The sequence below is a fragment of the Astyanax mexicanus genome, chromosome 2, assembly GCF_023375975.1.
Source record: "Astyanax mexicanus isolate ESR-SI-001 chromosome 2, AstMex3_surface, whole genome shotgun sequence".
Classification (NCBI taxonomy): domain Eukaryota; kingdom Metazoa; phylum Chordata; class Actinopteri; order Characiformes; family Acestrorhamphidae; genus Astyanax; species Astyanax mexicanus.
This window is the reverse complement of record NC_064409.1, coordinates 23140188-23160399: the sequence shown is the minus strand read 5'-3', so window position 1 is coordinate 23160399 and position 20212 is coordinate 23140188. Positions and strand designations below refer to the sequence as shown.

The 20212-nt window shown below is 37.8% G+C and overlaps 1 protein-coding gene across 1 annotated transcript in view; it reads right to left on the bottom strand.

Moving 5' to 3' along the window:
• LOC103029429 (thyrotropin-releasing hormone-degrading ectoenzyme) overlaps positions 1–20212 on the bottom strand; it is a 473221-nt gene that overhangs the window by 88648 nt on the left and 364361 nt on the right. The gene's annotated exons all lie outside the window — the stretch shown is intronic.

The window sequence follows — 20212 nt, the reverse complement described above, 5'->3', positions numbered from 1 at the left end:
CTTGATGGCAAAGCTGCATAAGCGGGGGTTCGAACCTGGCAGTAAACTGCTGTGCTGATCTTACGACCGCATCACAGCAGTGCCAGAATGACATTTTATAACACTCCCTCTCGTGTATTATTGCTTAAATATACCCATCTAGCCCACACCAGGCATTAGACATGTTCATCTGCTCCATTTGAGAGTCCCATTCTATTTGCAGTGCAATCTGCACTATTTAAAGTATCTGAATGCTGCATTTATTAGAAAAGGTGTCCATAAATATTTGGACATACGGAGAGAGTATCTGCATTAATTCAGCAGATCTCATTCACTCAGCCGGTGAAACGTCTCAATTAAAAACACATGAGCTGAGTGTGAACCTCCCTGAGGAGCCGCCAGCATCAAATCTGAATGAAGCAACATCTCATCTACTCACACCATGTAAAACACTCCGCCTCACACACACACACACACACTCACACACACATGCAGAGAGAAGCATACTCAGTCCATTTGCATCATTTCATTGCAGTGTTCATTTACTTGTCATGTTCTCTATCATCACCCTGTAATGATGCAATGCTGGCCTAAGAGTATGTTTGTGTGTGTGTGTGTGTGTGTGTGTGTGTGTGAGAGAGAGCTGTACACACACATTTATATCATCTCTGACAGCTGTTACACACAGACACACAGACACACACAGACACACACACACTCTTACATACATACCCACTTGACCCTCCCCTCCCCCTACCCTCTCCCTGTCAGAGTGCATGCTTGCTATGGTGTTTCATGTGATACGGTATTGTTGATGGCTGCTATAGTGTAAGAAGTGCTAAATCTGGTCGCTAAGGTGTCCCGGATGTTGCTATGCATTCTTAAGTGGTTGGTAGGGTAACTGCTATAGTTGATAAGGTATTCTGGGTGGCTACTCTGGTATTTCAGGTCATTGTTATGCAGTTTGATAAACTGCAATTCTGCTCCTGGCAATTTATTATGCTAAAATATTATTGATAAAATTATGTATGGTACTGAATCTGCTTGCAAAAATATCTCAGGTGGCTGCTAAGGTGTTCCCAGATGGTTACTAAGATATTCCTGATAGCAATAGGTGTTCTGGATGGCTGTAGGTGACTCTAGGTAATTGCGCTGCAATTGATAATGTATTCCTGGTGGCTGCTATGCTGTTACAGGTGGTTGCTATTCATTAATATATATATATATGCTGACGCTGGTGGCTGGTAAGGTGTTCCAAGGTGGTTGCTATGCCAGTTGCTAAGGTATTCCTTTGATGGCTGGCTCAGTGTTTCAAATAATTGCTATGATGTGCTATTGAAGTTGGTATTGAAACTGATTTCAGTTGTTTGCATGTGGTTAATTATGTGGTTAATTGTAAAGGTATTCCTGGAGGCTGCCATGATGTTCCAGGTGGTTGCTACGCATTTACTGTATATGGTGTTGAAGCTGGTTGCAAAATGAATCCCAGGTGGCTGCTAGGATGTCCTCAGGTGGTTGCTTTGCCAATTGCTCTGTTTTTATATGGTTGCTATAATGTTTACATGGTGTTGAAGCAGATTGAAAAGGTAACCCAGGTGGCTGCTAGGGTGTTTCCAGTCAGTTACTCCGTTAGTTGCTAAGATATTCCTGGTAGCTAGTGGTGTTCTAGATGTCTTTAAGTGTCTCTAGGAATTCTTGGTGTCTGCTATGCTGTTAGAGGTGGTCGCTATTCATTTATATATTGCTGACACTATTGGCAGGCTTACGTGTTCCATGGTGGTTGCTATGCCAGTTGCTAAGGCATCCCTAAAGGCTGTAACAGTGCTTCATATGATTGCTATAATGTGGTTGCGAAGGTATTGCAGCTGTTTGCAAAGGCGTATCTAGGTAATTACGTTGTTAATTGTTGTTAATTGATATTTGCTATAGGAGTTGATAATGGTGGTTACTATGGTGTTCTGACTGATTGTTATACAGTTTATTTGGGAATACACCTGGTTGGTAAGGTGTTCCAAGCTGCAAGTTGCTATGCCAGTTGCTAAGGTATTCCTGATGCTGTCACAGTGTTTTGTATGGGTGCTAAGCTGGATACAAAGGTGTTAACAGGTGGTTGCTAAGGCATTTCTTACAGTGTTTCATTTGATTGCTTTAACTGATGTTTTCTATGGCAGTTGATGAGGTATTCCTGGTGGTTACTATGGTATTGCTATAAAGTGTATCAGTTTATTTGGTAATAAAGCTGGTTAGATGGTGTCCAAGAGGGATTATCTGCAGTTGTTTAATGTTTCAATCAATCAATCAATCAATCAATCTGAGGAAAATCTAAGTAAAACATGATATTGTATTCTCACACAATGTAAAATACTCCTTCTGTGCATACACACACACACACACACACATGAAAGAGACTCAGTAAATTTGGCTCATCCGGTGTTCAATTTACTTGTCATGTTCTCTATCATCACTCTGTAATGATGCAATGCTGCTCAACATACGTCTATCACTGTGTGTGTGTGTGTGTCAATGTGTGTGTGTGTCAATGTGTGTGTGTGTGTGTGTGTGTTTCAGTGTCTGTGTGTGCAGAACACATCTGTTTAAATCATCTCTGACAGCTGTCACACACTTACATACAAAAACGCACACGAATGCCCCTCCCCCTCAGCCTGTCAGAGTTCCCGCCCCCCAGGTGGTCCCGGTCTGCTGCCTGCCAGGGCGGATTACCTCCGACAAGCAGACGGAAAGGTGTGGCCGGTCCCTCGGCCCAGAACCGAGCAGAGCCTAGCCGAGCCGGCGGTCTACAGGCCCCCGTCCCGCTCCGAGTCCAGACCTTTCATTATTTAATTACACCAATTATCCGCATTCATGAGTCCAGCTGCCCGTGTGGATAATGTGTTTGGTCATCGGGGACCCGAGGGGAGCGCGGTTATAAAAAGAACAGTAAACGGAAAGGAGAGCAGCTATTTATGGTACGAGGGGACTTTTTTTTTTTTTTTGACACATAATGTGTTTAACCCTTAGAGGGCAACCCCACGAGATATTTCTGTCATTTATCATACTGTTCACCTATAAAGAGGCAAATAAAACATAAATAAATAAATAAGTCACAGAAATTTAGCAGACACATCGGTGGGCTTTTATTAGATATAAACTCCTCTGATTTTGAAAGCATGTTTGTCCTTCACAATCTCCTGACTTAAACCTGATCAACAGAGATGGTGATTTGGGTTGAGCTGGAGCTGGAGCCAAAAGCAGCAACTATTATTCAGTACCTCCAGGAACTCCTTCAAGACGCTGAGAAAACTAATTCAGGTGACTTTAACTCATGAAGACACTGAGATTAAAATGCCAAGAATGTGCAGATCTGTCCGCTTAATGTGGCTACTTAGAATAATCTAAAGTATAAAACATTCTGGTGGTTGCTATAGTGTTCCAGTTAGTTGCTATGCAGATGATATGGTATATTTATATGCTAGGACAGCTCGCCTTCATTGATGGACCAATGAATTCAGAATTATATCAGAGAACTGTAAAGGAAATATCAGCAGATTTGTCCATTAACTGAATCTCAAGAGAAGGTGGGTCATGCAGCAAGACAACGACCCTAATCAGACAAGTCGTTCTACCAAAGAATGGTAGTAATGAAAGTTCTGATCAATTAGAAATGTTGTGGAAGGACCTGATGTGATTAGCAAATGTGAGAAAAACCATCAACATCTCAGAGTTATTCTTTACAGAAGAATGGGTTAAAATCCTCCAGATTAAAAGTTATTGCTGTAAAGGGGGTCACACCAGATACTGGAAGAAAGGTTCACAAGTTTAATATTTTTGTCTCATTTGTCTTATTGGGTTCTCTTTATCTACTTTTACGACATGGTTGGAAATCTGATGATGTTTTAGATCATATTTATGCTGAAATACAGAACATTCTAAAGGGTTCACAAACTTCCAAGCACCACTGTATATGGCATTACATCTGGTTGTTAAGGTGTACCAGGCTGTTACTAAGGTGTAACTATGAGTTTACGAAGGTAGATGCTAATGTGTTTCCAGCTGGTGTTCCATATGGCTGATATTCACTTTATATGTGAAAGATGGTAGCTAAGGTGTCCCTGGTGGTTACACAGATGTTACTTTATGGTTGTTACAACAGTTGCTAAGTTATTCCTAATAGCTGCGATTATGTATAAGGTGGTTGCAAGAGTGTTCCTAGGAGGTTGCTAGCATAGCTGCTTAGGTGTTTTCAGTGGTTTTTCATATGGTTGAAGTTTACAGTTTGCAAAAAAGCACCTGGATGTTCCACAGCACTGCTGGCTAAATATACTGTGGACAGATGGAATCAAAATTGAGTTGTTTGGAATGAAAACACAATGCGATGTGTGAAAAAACGGCACAGCACACCATCATCAAAACCTCATCCCAACTGTGAAACATGGTGGAGGGAGCATCATGGTTTGGGGCTGCGTTGCTGCCTCAGGGTCTGGACGGATTGCCGTCATCAATGGAAAAAATAAGTCCCAAGTTTACCAAGACATTTTACAGGAAAACTTAAGACCATCTGTCCACCAACTGAAGCTCAACAGAGGATGGATAATGCAACAGGACAACGACCCAAAATATAGAAGTAAATCAAGAACCAAATGGCTTCAACAGAAGAAAATACGCCTTATGGTGAGTGCTGACCTCAACCCAACTGAGATGCTGTGGCCTTAAGACCTCAAGAGAGCAATTAATTCACACCAGATATTTCAAGAATATTATAGCTGAACTGAAACAGTTTTGTGAGGAGGAATGATCCTGAATTCCTCCTGACTGTTGTGCAGCTCTGATCTGCAACTACAGGAAACGTTTGGTTGAGGTTTTTGCTGCTAAATGAGGATCAACCAGTTATTAAATCCAAAGGTTCACATACTTGATCCACCCCTCACTGTGAATGTTAACATGTTGTGTTCAATAAAACCAAGCAAACATATCATTTGTGTGTGGTATTAATTTAAGCAGACTGTGACTTTTAACGACCAATTTATGCAGAAATCCAAGTAATCCCAAAGGGTTCACACACTTTTCTTCCAACTGTATAAATTATTAGAGATACTGAATGTTACTCATATTACTCATGCAGTAGCTTCAGTGTGAGACTAACTATACAAATCTAACTGAGCATGTCGTGTCTGATCTGCTGTATTTACAGATGGGTGGTGGTAAATTGTACAAATTTGACTTCTATCTAAACAGTCGTGTTAAGGCCAGAGATACTGCTTTCCTGCCTGTCTGCCTGCCTGAGGAAGTTTGTAAGAATCGTATAAAAGTTTGAACAAGGTCGCAGACTGCCTTTCAGCGTGAACGCGGCACCGCTGGGGAACGTATTATGCATGCGATTATGCGTTATGAAGCCAATTAGACAACGCAGTAAAAACAATGCCATATGTTTGTGGATAGAGCACACAGGGAACGGCTCAGCTCGGCTGCGGTGGAAAAAACGAGAGCCGGGAACGCACAGCCATGAGTTCCAGTGATCATACCACCATCTGTGTGTGTGTATGAGCATGGAAACACACACTTATACACATAATCATACATACACAAACTGATCTGTCTTCATCAATGGGAATGAACCAGATGAGACAAGGGGGATTTCCATTTGCGATACATTACCGATACTTGACTTTGAATATGGATAATTTTAGTGAAACATAGACGCTCTAAACTCCCTTAGACTCACCTCTAAATCTTACTTAAGACTTACTAAAGTTACTGCCTCCTTACTCAACATGGTGGCGCTATAATCAAATGAATACGGTAAACCTGCAGCTGAGGAATATTGGTTGTTAAATTCTGTAAAACTGAGACCAATAAATCCATAATTCCAGGTATTTGCTAGTTTAGGAGTATTTTAACCTCTTCAGTAACACATATGCTATGAAATATTGTAGAAAATTGTCAAATATTGAGTATTGCAATATCATCAATATTGTTCATTTAGCATACACTATGTGTCCAAATATTTTAGGACATTTTAGACATGCAAATGCACATACACAGCCTGTTTAGTCCCCATAAAGAAGGTCTCTCTGAAGCGAATAAACTCAATACACCTCCCTGCATCATGTTAATGTCCAATACTGGGAGTCGGAAAAAAGGCCTGAGGTGGAGTGGTGATCAATCAAATCCTCCCAGCAATACTCTACAGAGCAAATGATCTCTAGTAGAAAGTCTTCTCTGGACTGTAGAGACAGTTACTCCAACAAAAGCAGGAGAAACAGTAAAGAAACAGGTGTTCCGAAACGTTCATTAATGTTTTTTTATCTTATCTTTTTAGCAATAGCCTCTAAAATGTAAAAAAAAAAATAGCATTTAACTCTGTTTAAACCGTATATATAAGCCATTCTTCAGTTTCACAACTAAATCACTATCAATCACTATTAATATCAATGTTGTAGACCCTAAAATAGAGCCCAGAGGGACCCCACAACAGATGCTTAACCAAATAGTTGCCAAATATCTATAGCAGTTTCTGTATTAGGATTAATGACTAAATTATAATCCTACTATTGGTTTTGGCAACATTCAATAATTCAATATGGACTATTTCTAGATTATTTTGTCTGTCAACACATTTTTTTTCAATACAATTATTAGACTAACTTTTTAAATTTTAAGACAATGAAATGTAGAGACAATAGTCATTAATTTGAACATTAATTAGGACAATATTTTTAACCGTGTATATAAGACATTTTTCTGCTTCACAGCTAAATAACTATCCATCAATATCAATTTTGTAGACCCTAAAACAGAGCTCAGAGGGACCCCAAAACAGATGCTTAACCAAATAATTGCCAAACAATCCATAGCAGTGTCTGCATTAGGATTAATGACTAAATGATATACCTAGGGTTCAGTGTATTGCTTAAAATGTGTCCAATCAGTGAGAAGTGGATTGTGCTTTGGTCTCTTTCCCCCTTCATCTTTCAACAGAAGCAGGATAACATTTTATATCCTTAATTTCAGCTGAAACAATGTATAAGCAGGCATCCCAATACTTACTGTTATATCTTATATTCATAAAAAAGCTCCAAATTAATGAAAAATTGCATTCACCGTATTTGTCACACTATAAGGCACACCAGTTTATAAGGCGCACTATGCAACACTAGTAAGGAACAGGGGTGTCGCCATGTTTTCCTTCTATTTCAGCAGGTCTTGCTGCTAAGCTAAGTAAACAAAACTGTAACATCTTTACAGATTTCTTGCCTGCAAACTGTTTATTTGGGTGAGTAAAGCACTTCTGTTTATTTACAGTAAGCTTAGATTTCCAGATTTCCACTAAGGCTGGGTGCAGCAACATTAGGATTAGCAGCTAACTGCTAGCACTAGCTGCGTTTAGCTGCTAATTCTGCCAGACAGCGCTTCACTGAGGAACCCTGAGTGTTCTGGTAAGCCAGGATGATATAAGCTAGCGGTTTGTTAGGGCACAGGCCGATAATACTCACCTCTGAATGGCAAAAGAGCTAGCACTTAGCTTAGTTAGGGGGTAATGCTAATGCTAATACTGCTGGAGAACTAAACTCATGTACAATGCTGTACCTCAGCAGAGTGGCTTTACTGCTCCTTACAACCTGACTGGTAGAATTCATACATTAGGGAGACCAGATTATAAGGATCACTGACGATTTTTGGGAAAATTAGAGGATTTTAAGTGCACCTTATAGTGTAAAATATATGGTATTCTATCTTATATTCATAAAAGAGTTCCAAAACAATGAAAAACTTGCATTTACCCATGTAGACACTGTATTTTCATGTGATTTTTCGTTTTCAAAACTACATTGCTGTCAGTAACATCAATATTATGAACCCTTCAATAGAGATTCTTAGCCAAAATAACAAAATTGCCAAATAACCCAAAATACATTATGTAGTCCCAGTGGGATGCTTAACACAATAGGGTTAGGCTTGGTAAAAAATGCACAATAAATAATAGTGTATAGTTAAAAAATGGTATTCCCAAATATGTAGAGCAGGTGAGGAGCTCACGCTGGCTCACGCATTTCCTCACACTGTTTTCCTGACCTTGCAGATAGCCAGGCTGGCGGCTCCGGCCTCCTCGTGTTTCAGCAGACAGTCTGGGAACCCTGCCATTCTCCCACCCAGCGAGGCCATGTCCACTTCTAATCTCATTCAATTCTATTCTCAGAGAAATGGATGGAAAATGGCAGCAGTGGCTCATCAGTGTCCTGCGAGGGCTGGCGGTGGTGAGGTGCCCACGCTCATTCACCACCACTTTATACAGGTTCTCTAGTGACGCACTTATCAACCCTGCCGTCCACACTGCCCTTCAGATCCACACAGCACAATCCTGATACACTAGATATGCTGCGTATAGCTATTATTTGTTTTGGCAACAACAATAGTAACTCAATATGGAATATTTGTAGATCATTTGTCTGTCAACAGTTTGACAGTTTTTTAATGTAAATTCTACTTAGATTAATGGTAAATATTATCCTGATTAAATATAATTTATAGACTTATTGAAATACTGAAACTTTATGTTAGAAATTAATTATTCAGAGATTTTTAGCAAATGTTATGAGAAAATTGGTAACCATATATAATATATATAAATATTTTTTTAAACAGAATTGATTATTGTTTTTTGAGACACTAAATTTATATTTGTCACTACTACTTAGCATCTGCTTATTTTGGGATGAGTCAATAGATTTAGAAAAAAAAAAAAAAACGGTGTTCATTTTAAGATCTGAGGTAAACATAAGAACATTAGTCATTGTTTTGAGATCTAAATATTTTTATGGACAACTGTCATACTAGAAAAGTAGTACTTATTATTGTGAAATGCTAAGCAGATACTTTGAGAAATGCGATAACTGTGAAATCCAAAACCAAATATATTTGGAAACTAGTCATTATTTCAAGATACAAAATCTTTTAAGTTGAAAAAAAATAATAATAATAAAAAATAAAATAAAAAATAAATGTATTATCTTAATGGTTTGTCTATTACTGCTCTTTACAATTGCAGCACTATAATCATGTTAAAATAATGAATTTGTATTAACATAACAATGACTATTATTCTTTTAATTCAGCAAAAAATCTTAAAGCTCTCATTCTGTCTCCAATCACTATTATCACTATACTCCATAATAACTATAGTTACCTCAAACATAAGATACTACAATTACATAATAACTACAATTAATATAATTCCATAGTCACTATAACTATAATCACCACAATCACTATACTCACTTTAATAACTATAATCATCGCAATCACCATAGTCACTATAACTATAATCACCACAATCACTATACTCACTTTAATAAATATAATCACCGCAGTCATAAGAATAACTACAATTACTATAATCACCATAGTCACTATAACTATAATCACCACAATCACTATACTCACTTTAATAACTATAATCACCACAATCACCATAGTCACTATAACTACAATCACCACAATCACTATACTCACTATAATAACTATAATCACCACAATCACCATAGTCACTATAACTATAATCACCACAATCACTATACTCACTATAATAACTACAATCACCACAATCACCATAGTCACTAAAACTATAATCACCACAATCACTATACTCACTATAATAACTATAATCACCACAATCACTATACTCACTTTAATAACTATAATCACCACAATCACCATAGTCACTATAACTATAATCACCACAATCACTATACTCACTATAATAACTATAATCACCACAATCACCATAGTCACTATAACTATAATCACCACAATCACTATACTCACTATAATAACTATAATCACCACAATCACTATACTCACTTTAATAGCTATAATCACCACAATCACCATAGTCACTATAACTATAATCACCACAATCACTATACTCACTTTAATAACTATAATCACTGCAGTCATAAGAATAACTACAATTACTATAATCACCATAGTCACTATAACTATAATCACCACAATCACTATACTCACTTTAATAACTATAATCAACACAATCACCATAGTCACTATAACTATAATCACCACAATCACTATACTCACTTTAATAACTATAATCACCACAATCACCATAGTCACTATAACTGTAATCACCACAATCACTATACTCACTTTAATAACTATAATCACCACAATCACTATACTCACTATAATAACTATAATCACCACAATCACCATAGTCACTATAACTATAATCACCACAATCACTATACTCACTTTAATAACTATAATCACTGCAGTCATAAGAATAACTACAATTACTATAATCACCATAGTCACTATAACTATAATCACCACAATCACTATACTCACTTTAATAACTATAATCAACACAATCACCATAGTCACTATAACTATAATCACCACAATCACTATACTCACTTTAATAACTATAATCACCACAATCACCATAGTCACTATAACTATAATCACCACAATCACCATAGTCACTATAACTATAATCACCACAATCACTATACTCACTTTACTAACTATAATCACCACAATCACTGTACTCGCTTTAATAACTATAATCACCACAATCGCCATAGTCACTATAACTATAATCACCACAATCACTATACTCACTATAATAACTATAATCACCACAATCACCATAGTCACTATAACTATAATCACCACAATCACCATAGTCACTATAACTATAATCAACACAATCACCATAGTCACTATAACTATAATCACCACAATCACCATAGTCACTATAACTATAATCAACACAATCACCATAGTCACTATAACTATAATCACCACAATCACCATAGTCACTATAACTATAATCACCACAATCACTATACTCACTTTACTAACTATAATTACCACAATCACTATACTCACTTTAATAACTATAATCACCACAATCACCATGGTCACTATAACTATAATCACCACAATCACTATACTCACTTTACTAACTATAATTACCACAATCACTATACTCACTTTAATAACTATAATCACCACAATCACCATGGTCACTATAACTATAATCACCACAATCACTATACTCACTTTAATAACTATAATCACCACAATCACCATGGTCACTATAACTATAATCACCACAATCACTATACTCACTATAATAACTATAATCACCACAATCACTATACTCACTTTAAAAACTATAATCAACACAATCACCGTAGTCACTATAACTATAATCACCACAATCACCATAGTCACTATAACTATAATCACCACAATCACTATACTCACTTTAAAAACTATAATCACCACAATCACCATAGTCACTATAACTATAATCACCACAATCACTATACTCACTATAATAACTATAATCACCACAATCACTATACTCACTATAATAACTATAATCACCACAATCACTATACTCACTTTAAAAACTATAATCACCACAATCACCATAGTCACTATAACTATAATCACCACAATCACTATACTCACTATAATAACTATAATCACCACAATCACTATACTCACTATAATAACTATAATCACCACAATCACTATACTCACTATAATAACTATAATCATCGCTACAATCGCTACATATGATATCTATGATCACTAGAATCACAATAATAGCTATAATTTATATAAATACTGTACTCACTTTTATCACTACAATCACTATAATCACTATGAATCACAATAGTTTCATGACAGAACATACTGTATTCTTCAAAATCTGCCACTGCTTGACATTCCAGGGAACTTTTCCAGGTAAAGAGACCAGAAATAATCACTAAACTCCTATTAATCAACGAAAGGTGAATTAAAGCTGGAGTATTGAGTAATCTATAGATTATCACTGGCTTAATATTATTTTTGTTGTCTTATGTGTTTTTAAAAAATGCAAAAGCCTAGTTTTCCTCAATGTTGAGCAGTTTAGCAGTAGAATATGTTACTATACCTGAACCTCAGCAGTGCTCCCTCACTCTGAAGATGTCCTTAGCCGTGTTGTGCCTGAAGCCACTGTATAAAGAGGTTTTAACCTCAGAGCGCAGATAAAAACGCCACTCCCAGCCGGCGCCAGCCTCAAGGCCACGAACTGAAGTGCAGCACAGTGACAGCGGCTCATCAGTCACATCTATTCACACTGATATATTCATAAATACCTGCAGTGACTGAACCCCTCTGAGACACACACTTCCAGTCCCACAGGAAATAAAACAACAGCAAAGTCTATATTTCACCTTCAGAATGACTGCTGTCTTAGCACTGGCTCTCCATACACACTTTCTGTACATGTGGAAAAACACGGAAAAACGATCTACAGCGCAACAATGTGGAAAAATCAACTTGCGAAAAAAGACAGAAAAGGGTTCTGTACTACGTTATACTATACTATACCTTATATATTACTTTATACTAGTTTATACTACTTTATATTACCATACGTTGCCCTATATAACCCCAAGCCACCCTTTACTTACTTATATTACCACATATTGCTGTATACTACCTTAAATTACCATGTTAAGCTATATAACACTTAGCCATCCAGTATTACCTTATACTACCATATATTGCAATACACTACCCTATACTACCTTTTATTACCATATGTTACTCTATATAACCCTAAGCCATTCTATATTACCATATATTGCCCTATACTACCCTATACTACCTTATATTATCATATGTTTCCCTATATAATCCCAAGCCACCCTATACTACCTTATGCTACCATATATTGCCTTATGCTATCCTATACTTCCTTATATTACCATACTAACTTATACTACCATATTTTGCCCTATACTACCCTTTACTACCTTATATTACCATGCGTTACCCTATATAACCCTAAAGCATCCTGTACTAGCAAATATTACCATATTTTGCCCTATACTACCTTATATTACTACATGTTACCCTATATAACCCTACTTCACCCTATACTACCTTACACTACCATATATTGCCCTATACTACCTTATATTACTGTTACCCTATATACCCCAACCCACCCTATACTACCTCGTATTACCATACGTTACCTATATAACGCTAAGCTGCCCTATACTACCTATAATCCTATGCTGTCCTCATGCATTATTCTATACTACATTGTACTACCCTATACTGCCCTATACTACCTTACACTACCATATTTTACCCTATACTACCTTAGACTATCATGTTACTCTATATAAGCTGCCCTATACTGCCCTATGCTGCCCTATACTGCCGATAACCCTATGCTGTCCTTATACGCTATTCTACACTAAAATATAACACCCTATGCTACCATCTACTGCTATATGTTACCCTATACTGCCCTATACTACCTTATACTACCATATTTTACCCTATACTACCCTATACTCCCTATTACTACCATGTTACTCTATATAACCCTAAGCTACCCTATACTAGCTATAGCCCTATGCAGTTCTTATACGCTATTCTATACTACACTATACTACCCTATGCTACCATATACTACCATATACTCTTTTATACGAATCTATACTCCCAACATTGCAATACTTTCCTTATACTTATCTTATACTCTCTATATAATATACTATAAAAAGGCAATCAAAATCTAATATATACTTTCGTATACTAGCCAATGCTCCATATTCTCCATATACTAGCCTTCACTACTCCATACATATACTACCTTATTTTACCCTATGATCCCTTTATTATCCTATATTCCCCTACACTAACCCTACACTCTATCCTATACTACCTTATACTTTCTAAACTCTCTACGCTACCTATATAGTACTGTATGCTCCCAATACAAACCTTCTGAATTCTGTCTGAATTTCGTAATTGTGAATTAATACAAATAAAATCTTTTGTCAAATGTTAGGACAGAAACCTGTCCACTGTGAGCGACTGTTCCTCCCAGTCCCCGCTCTTCCTGGCTGTGACCGGTCTCTCCGGCTGCTGATTGGCTCTCTCGGATAGTGTGAGGACTTTTCGAGTCTTGTCTCGCTGTGAGCCGGGTGTGGGGATAATGAGACCCAGGGGGGCTACAAGCTCCTGCAGCTGAGCAGCCCGACCCAAACGCGCTCAAATCCCAACATTAAACCATCACCATCTCTCCTGGAACCGCCCGAACCCACATCTGCCTAAATACCCCCTAATTACTGCACATTACTGCCTCTCCCAGACCTCAGCCTGAACAGGAGGCGGTCAGCAAGCGCTGTGCTGAATACGGCTCTCAGTATTGGCCAGTAGAACAATCTGGAATGATGAAATTTGCATGTAGTTACAGACCCAGCCAAATGTTTGGAGGTAGCCAAATCTGGCTTTTAAATGTTCTTCATGTTAGAAAGAGAGTAAAGACAGGAAACCACTTTTGCACGTCTTTTTCACTAATAAAAGTTTTGTATAATTTTTAAATAATACATTTTGCCTGAAGGAAATTAGCTAATAATTAGGTATTAATAAAAAAAAATAATTCAGAAATGTAACATATACAGCTCTGGGAAAAAAAAAATATATATAAGATACTTCAGTTTCTTAATCAGTTTCTCTGATTTTGCTATTTATAGGTAAATGTTGTCAGTGAAATGAACATTGTTGTTTTGTTCTATAGAGTACGGACACCATTTCTCCAAAATTCCAAATAAAAATATTGTCATTTAGAGCATTTATTTGCAAAAAATATATAAAAAGATGTACACTTTCAGACCTCAAATAATGCAAAGAACACAAGTTCATATTCATAAAGTTTTAAGATCAGTTCAGAAATCAATATTTGGTGGAAAAACCCTGGCTTTTAATCACAGTTTTCATGCATCTTGGCATGTTCTCCTCCACCAGTCTTACACACTGCTTTTGGATAACTTTATGTCACTCCTGGTGCAAAAAATTCAAGCAGTTCAGTTTGATTGTTTTGATGGCTTGTGATCATCCATCTTCTTCTTGATCATATTCATATAATTTTTTTAACTGTTCTAATTTTTTTATCTTATTTTAAGATATTTTGCATTATTTTGATATGTTTTGGATCCAATATGGCGGCTAAGCCACTGTAAAGTGACTACAGAAGCGACAGTAGCTGCTTTTTGTTGGCGGTCCTGCTGTATGCGTATAAAAGGTGTGTGCTGTGTAACGTTATTAGCGAGTGATAGGTGGTGTTTTTGCCTCGCAGGCAGTTCGTGCAATAACCACACGGCTGAAAAATAGCAGATTAAATGGGCCATTCATTGGCTGTGTGCTGAGGCGACAGCATCGCGGCATGCGGTCTGATAACTGATCACAGCTCTACAGGATCTATTTATCGGCCGCGGGACGAGCGGTGGCGGTGGCGGCGGCAGCGGCGTGTGTGTGTGGAGCCAGCCGGTGTGTAAATCAGGTAACCCTAGAAGTCCCCCACCGATATCAATCTGAGTAATCGCGCCAGAGCCGCACGCAATTACGCTTCAATAACAGCACCTGGTGTGGTCTGACAGCTACCTGAGCTCAATGAGCGACGCTCAAATCTGCCGCACACCCACCGGAGACGGGGCGGGGGGGTGTGAGGGGGGTATGGGGGGAGGAGGCTAACGTAATTAAGGCAAGTAATTGCACAGCCCCCGTTAGAGTCATGCAGCTCCGCAGGTGATGAGGAAATCAATTTGTGCCTCCAACCTTTAATTCGATTTAGTTATTTATTTTCGCCACGGCAGCGGCGGCGAGGACGTGCTCGTCGCTAGGGGACAGGGGGACAGAGGGGACGCGGGATGCGAGCGGGAAATGCTGTTTTCGAAATTCGAAAAAAAAAATTAATAAATAAATTAACAAAATAAATAAATAAATAAATAAAGAGAGAGGGGCTGAGCAGCGAAATGCGACTCTAATTAAGCCGGAGTCTGGAGCGATTTGAGTCGGGAGCTGTGATGCGCTCACCTGACCTCTCTTTGATGAATTATAAATGGGTTGTGGAGACACTCTCTTCCTTTTAATTACGCTCTCCTTCCTCTCGTATCGACGCTCTTGAGTGAATTAGGAACAGCAAATTACTCCGATATTAAAACGTCATATTCAGACGCTACGCAGGACTTCCTGTAATACAATAAGAAGAGACGATACAACGCGGCCCGATTGTCTAAACTGTGCTGGTGTTATATTACACTTAAAGGACATTCAGAACACTTTTCTTGCGAGGTGTTATCTTGTTAGTGAGGTTGGAGTTCAAACGCTGGGAAGTCTGAGGTCTGACAGTATGTGCAGATGAATGGGACATGATCCTGCGATTACAAATTCATAGAAGGCTAATATTACCACTCACACTGGACAGCACAATGGGAGGTAATGATGGTGAGCGGCGTTGTCTGGCTAGAATTGTCCGTGCAAAAAGACGACATGTGACAACACTGGCACAAATCATATCCACATTTAATGCAAGAAACCCTGTCAGGTTTGCTTTAAGGTAATACTCAGTTGCTAGAATAGGTGTTAAGTAGATGATAGTTGGTTGCTATAGTATCTAAGGTGGTTGCTATGGTGTTCCTGAATGGTTGCTATGCTGTACCAGGTGTTTGTTGGTGGAAATTGTATACCTATATCTGGATGATGTGGTGTTACTAAATAGTTACTAGGTTATTTCTATAAAGTCACTCAGTGTTTACCAGAGGGTTGAAAGAAGGATGGTTGCTATAGTATCTAAGGTGGTTGCTATGGTGTTCCTGAATGGTTGCTATGTTGTAGTAGGTGTTCGTTTTTAGGTACTATGTATTAAAGTATGTGATAAGTAGATGATAGTGGATGAAATTGTGTACTCTCTGGTTGATGTGGTGTTACTAAATAGTTACTAGGTGATTTCTATGGAGTCGCTTAGTGTTTACTAGCATGTTGAAGAAGGTGGTTGCTATGGTGTTTCTTAAAGGTTGCTATGCTGTATGGGGTGTTTGTTTTGAGGTACTATGTGCTTAATTAGGTACAAGTAGATAACAGTTGTTTGAAATGTTGAAAGAAAGATGGTTGCCATGGTGTTCCTGATTGGTTGCTACATTGTACCAGGTGTTTGTTTTGAGGTACTATGTGCTAAAGTAGGTGATAAGTAGATGATAATTAGCTGAAATTGTATACCCTCTGGTTGATGTGGTGTTACTAAGTAGTTACTTGGTGATTTCTATGGAATTGCTCAGTGTTTACCAATGTGTTGAAAGAAACATGGTTGCTATAGTATCTAAGGTGGTTGCTATGGTGTTCCTGGATGGTTACTATGCTGGACCAGGTGTTTGTTTTGAGGTACTATGCACTAAATTAAGTAATAAGTAGATGATAGTTGGTTAAAATAGTATACCCACTGGTTGATGCGGTGTTATTAAGTAGTTACTAGATGATTTATATGGAGTTGCTCAGTGTTTACCACTGTGTTGAAAAAAGATGGTTGCTATAGTGTGTAAAGTGGTTGCTATGGTATTCCTAAATGGTTGCTATGTGGGACCAGATGTTTGTTTTGAGTTACTATTTACTAAAGTAGGTGATAAGTAGATGATTGTTGGTTGATATAGTATGGTTGATGTGGTGTTACGAAATAGTTACTAGGTGATTTCTACTAGGGAGTCGCTTAGTGTTTACTAGCATGTTGAAAGAAAGATGGTTGTTATAGGATTTAAGGTGGTTGCTTAGGTGTTCCTACGTAGTTGCTAAGTAGATGATAATTGGTGTTTCTGATAAAGTGGCCGGTAAGTTGTGCAGTAGAGTGTGTGGTAGTAACCCTGGCAGTAGGGGGGTGTTTCTGATAAAGTGTCTGGTAAGTATTGCAGTAGTGTGTGTGGTAGTAACTCTGGCAGTAGGGGGGGGTGTTTCTGATAAAGTGGCCGCTGAGTTGTGCTGCAGAGTGTGTGGTAGTGTGCGGGTGCTGGGTGCTGCAGTGTGAGGGCGCAGTGGGGGGTGAGGGAGGAGCGGTGTGGATTGGGACGCTCCGGCAGGAACTCGTTCTAACAATATGGGCTGTGTGCGGTGAGGAAGAGCAGTGTACAGCATATGTTCCTCACACAATAGGGGGTATAAATCACCCTGTTTCCTGCGCTCCTCTCACTCGCTCTCGTCTTTGTGTGTCTGAAGCTGAAGCCCTGCAGCTTCTGCGCGACGGCTTGCGTATAAAAAGAGAGAGAGAGAGAGAGAGAGAGAGAGAGAGAGAGAGAGAGAATACACAGACCTGACCCACACTGTTAGTGCCTCAAAGGATGGGCCTTTATACTGTTTCTGTCAGAGCAGTTCTGTAAGAGCTGCTAAACACACACACACAAACAAACAATAGTAGAATTACTATAAGGTCTGGAACAGTGTCAGGGACGGTGGACGGTGCAGATGCGGTTATAATGTATGGTCTGGCCGGGGGCGGTAATGCAGCTAATATAGGGTCCTTAAGTCAAACTGTATCCCGTTCACACTTGTAACTTGATCCGCAACACCACAGCAACCAACGTCCTGGCAACTCCACCGCAACCACATGGGAAACATTATCATCCACCTTAAATCAAAAGGATAACCACCTAGCAACACCACAGTTCAAAAAGTTCAGTGATTATACTCTAGGAGCAAGAAAGTAAAAGCAATAACCACCAAACAATACCACAACAACCCCTTACAATACCAGACAATACCTTGGCAGCTGTCTGACAATAACCCAGCAACCATCTGGGATACTTTAATAAATAACAATACTTTTTTATCTAAAAAGGCAGCAGATTTTGATGATTCTGAGTTTAATGTCTAATCTACCGTAATGCAATCTAATCTACTAAACTCTCTAATCTAATTTAATCTCATCTACTCTTTTCTACTTTAATCTAATCTAGTCTACTCTAATCTGTATTAATCTAATCTAGTCTACTCTAATCTCAATCTCATCTACTCTAATCAAATGTAGTCTATTCTAATCTCATCTCTAATCTACTCTAATAAAATCTAATCTACTCTAATCTCATTTACTCTAATCAACTCTAATCTAATCTAGTCTACTCTAATCTCATCTACTCTAATCTAGTCTACTCTAGTCTCATCTGCTCTAACATACTCTAATCTAATCTAGTCTACTCTAATCTCATCTAGTGTAATCGACTCTAATCTAATCTAGTCTACTCTAATCTAATCTAGTCTACTCTAATCTCATCTACTATAATCGACTCTAATCTAATCTAATCTAGTCTACTCTAATCTAATCTAATCTAGTCTACTCTAATCGACTCTTATCTAATCTAGTCTACTCTAATTTCATCTACTCTAATCTAGTCTTCTCTAGTCTCATCTGCTCTAACATACTCTAATCTAATGTAGTCTACTCTAATCTAATCTAGTCTACTCTAATCTAATCTAGTCTACTCTAATCTCATCTACTTTAATCTACTCTAATATAATCATTTTTTTTTCTAATCTCATCTACTCTAATCTAACCTAGCCTTCTCTAATCAACTCAAATCTAATCTAGTCTACTCTAATCTCATCTAGTGTAATCGACTCTAATCTAATCTAATCTAGTCTACTCTAATCTCATCTACTGTAATTGACTCTAATCTAATCTAATCTAGTCTACTCTAATCTCATCTACTGTAATCGACTCTTATCTAATCTAGTCTACTCTAATTCCATCTACTCTAATCTAGTCTTCTCTAGTCTCATCTGCTCTAACATACTCTAATCTAATGTAGTCTACTCTAATCTAATCTAGTCTACTCTAATCTAATCTAGTCTACTCTAATCTCATCTACTTTAATCTACTCTAATATAATCATTTTTTTTCTAATCTCATCTACTCTAATCTAACCTAGCCTTCTCTAATCAACTCAAATCTAATCTAGTCTACTCTAATCTCATCTAGTGTAATCGACTCTAATCTAATCTAATCTAGTCTACTCTAATCTCATCTACTGTAATTGACTCTAATCTAATCTAATCTAGTCTACTCTAATCTCATCTACTGTAATCGACTCTTATCTAATCTAGTCTACTCTAATTCCATCTACTCTAATCTAGTCTTCTCTAGTCTCATCTGCTCTAACATACTCTAATCTAATGTAGTCTACTCTAATCTAATCTAGTCTACTCTAATCTAATCTAGTCTACTCTAATCTCATCTACTTTAATCTACTCTAATATAATAATTTTTTTTCTAATCTCATCTACTCTAATCTAACCTAGCCTTCTCTAATCAACTCAAATCTAATCTAGTCTACTCTAATCTCATCTAGTGTAATCGACTCTAATCTAATCTAATCTA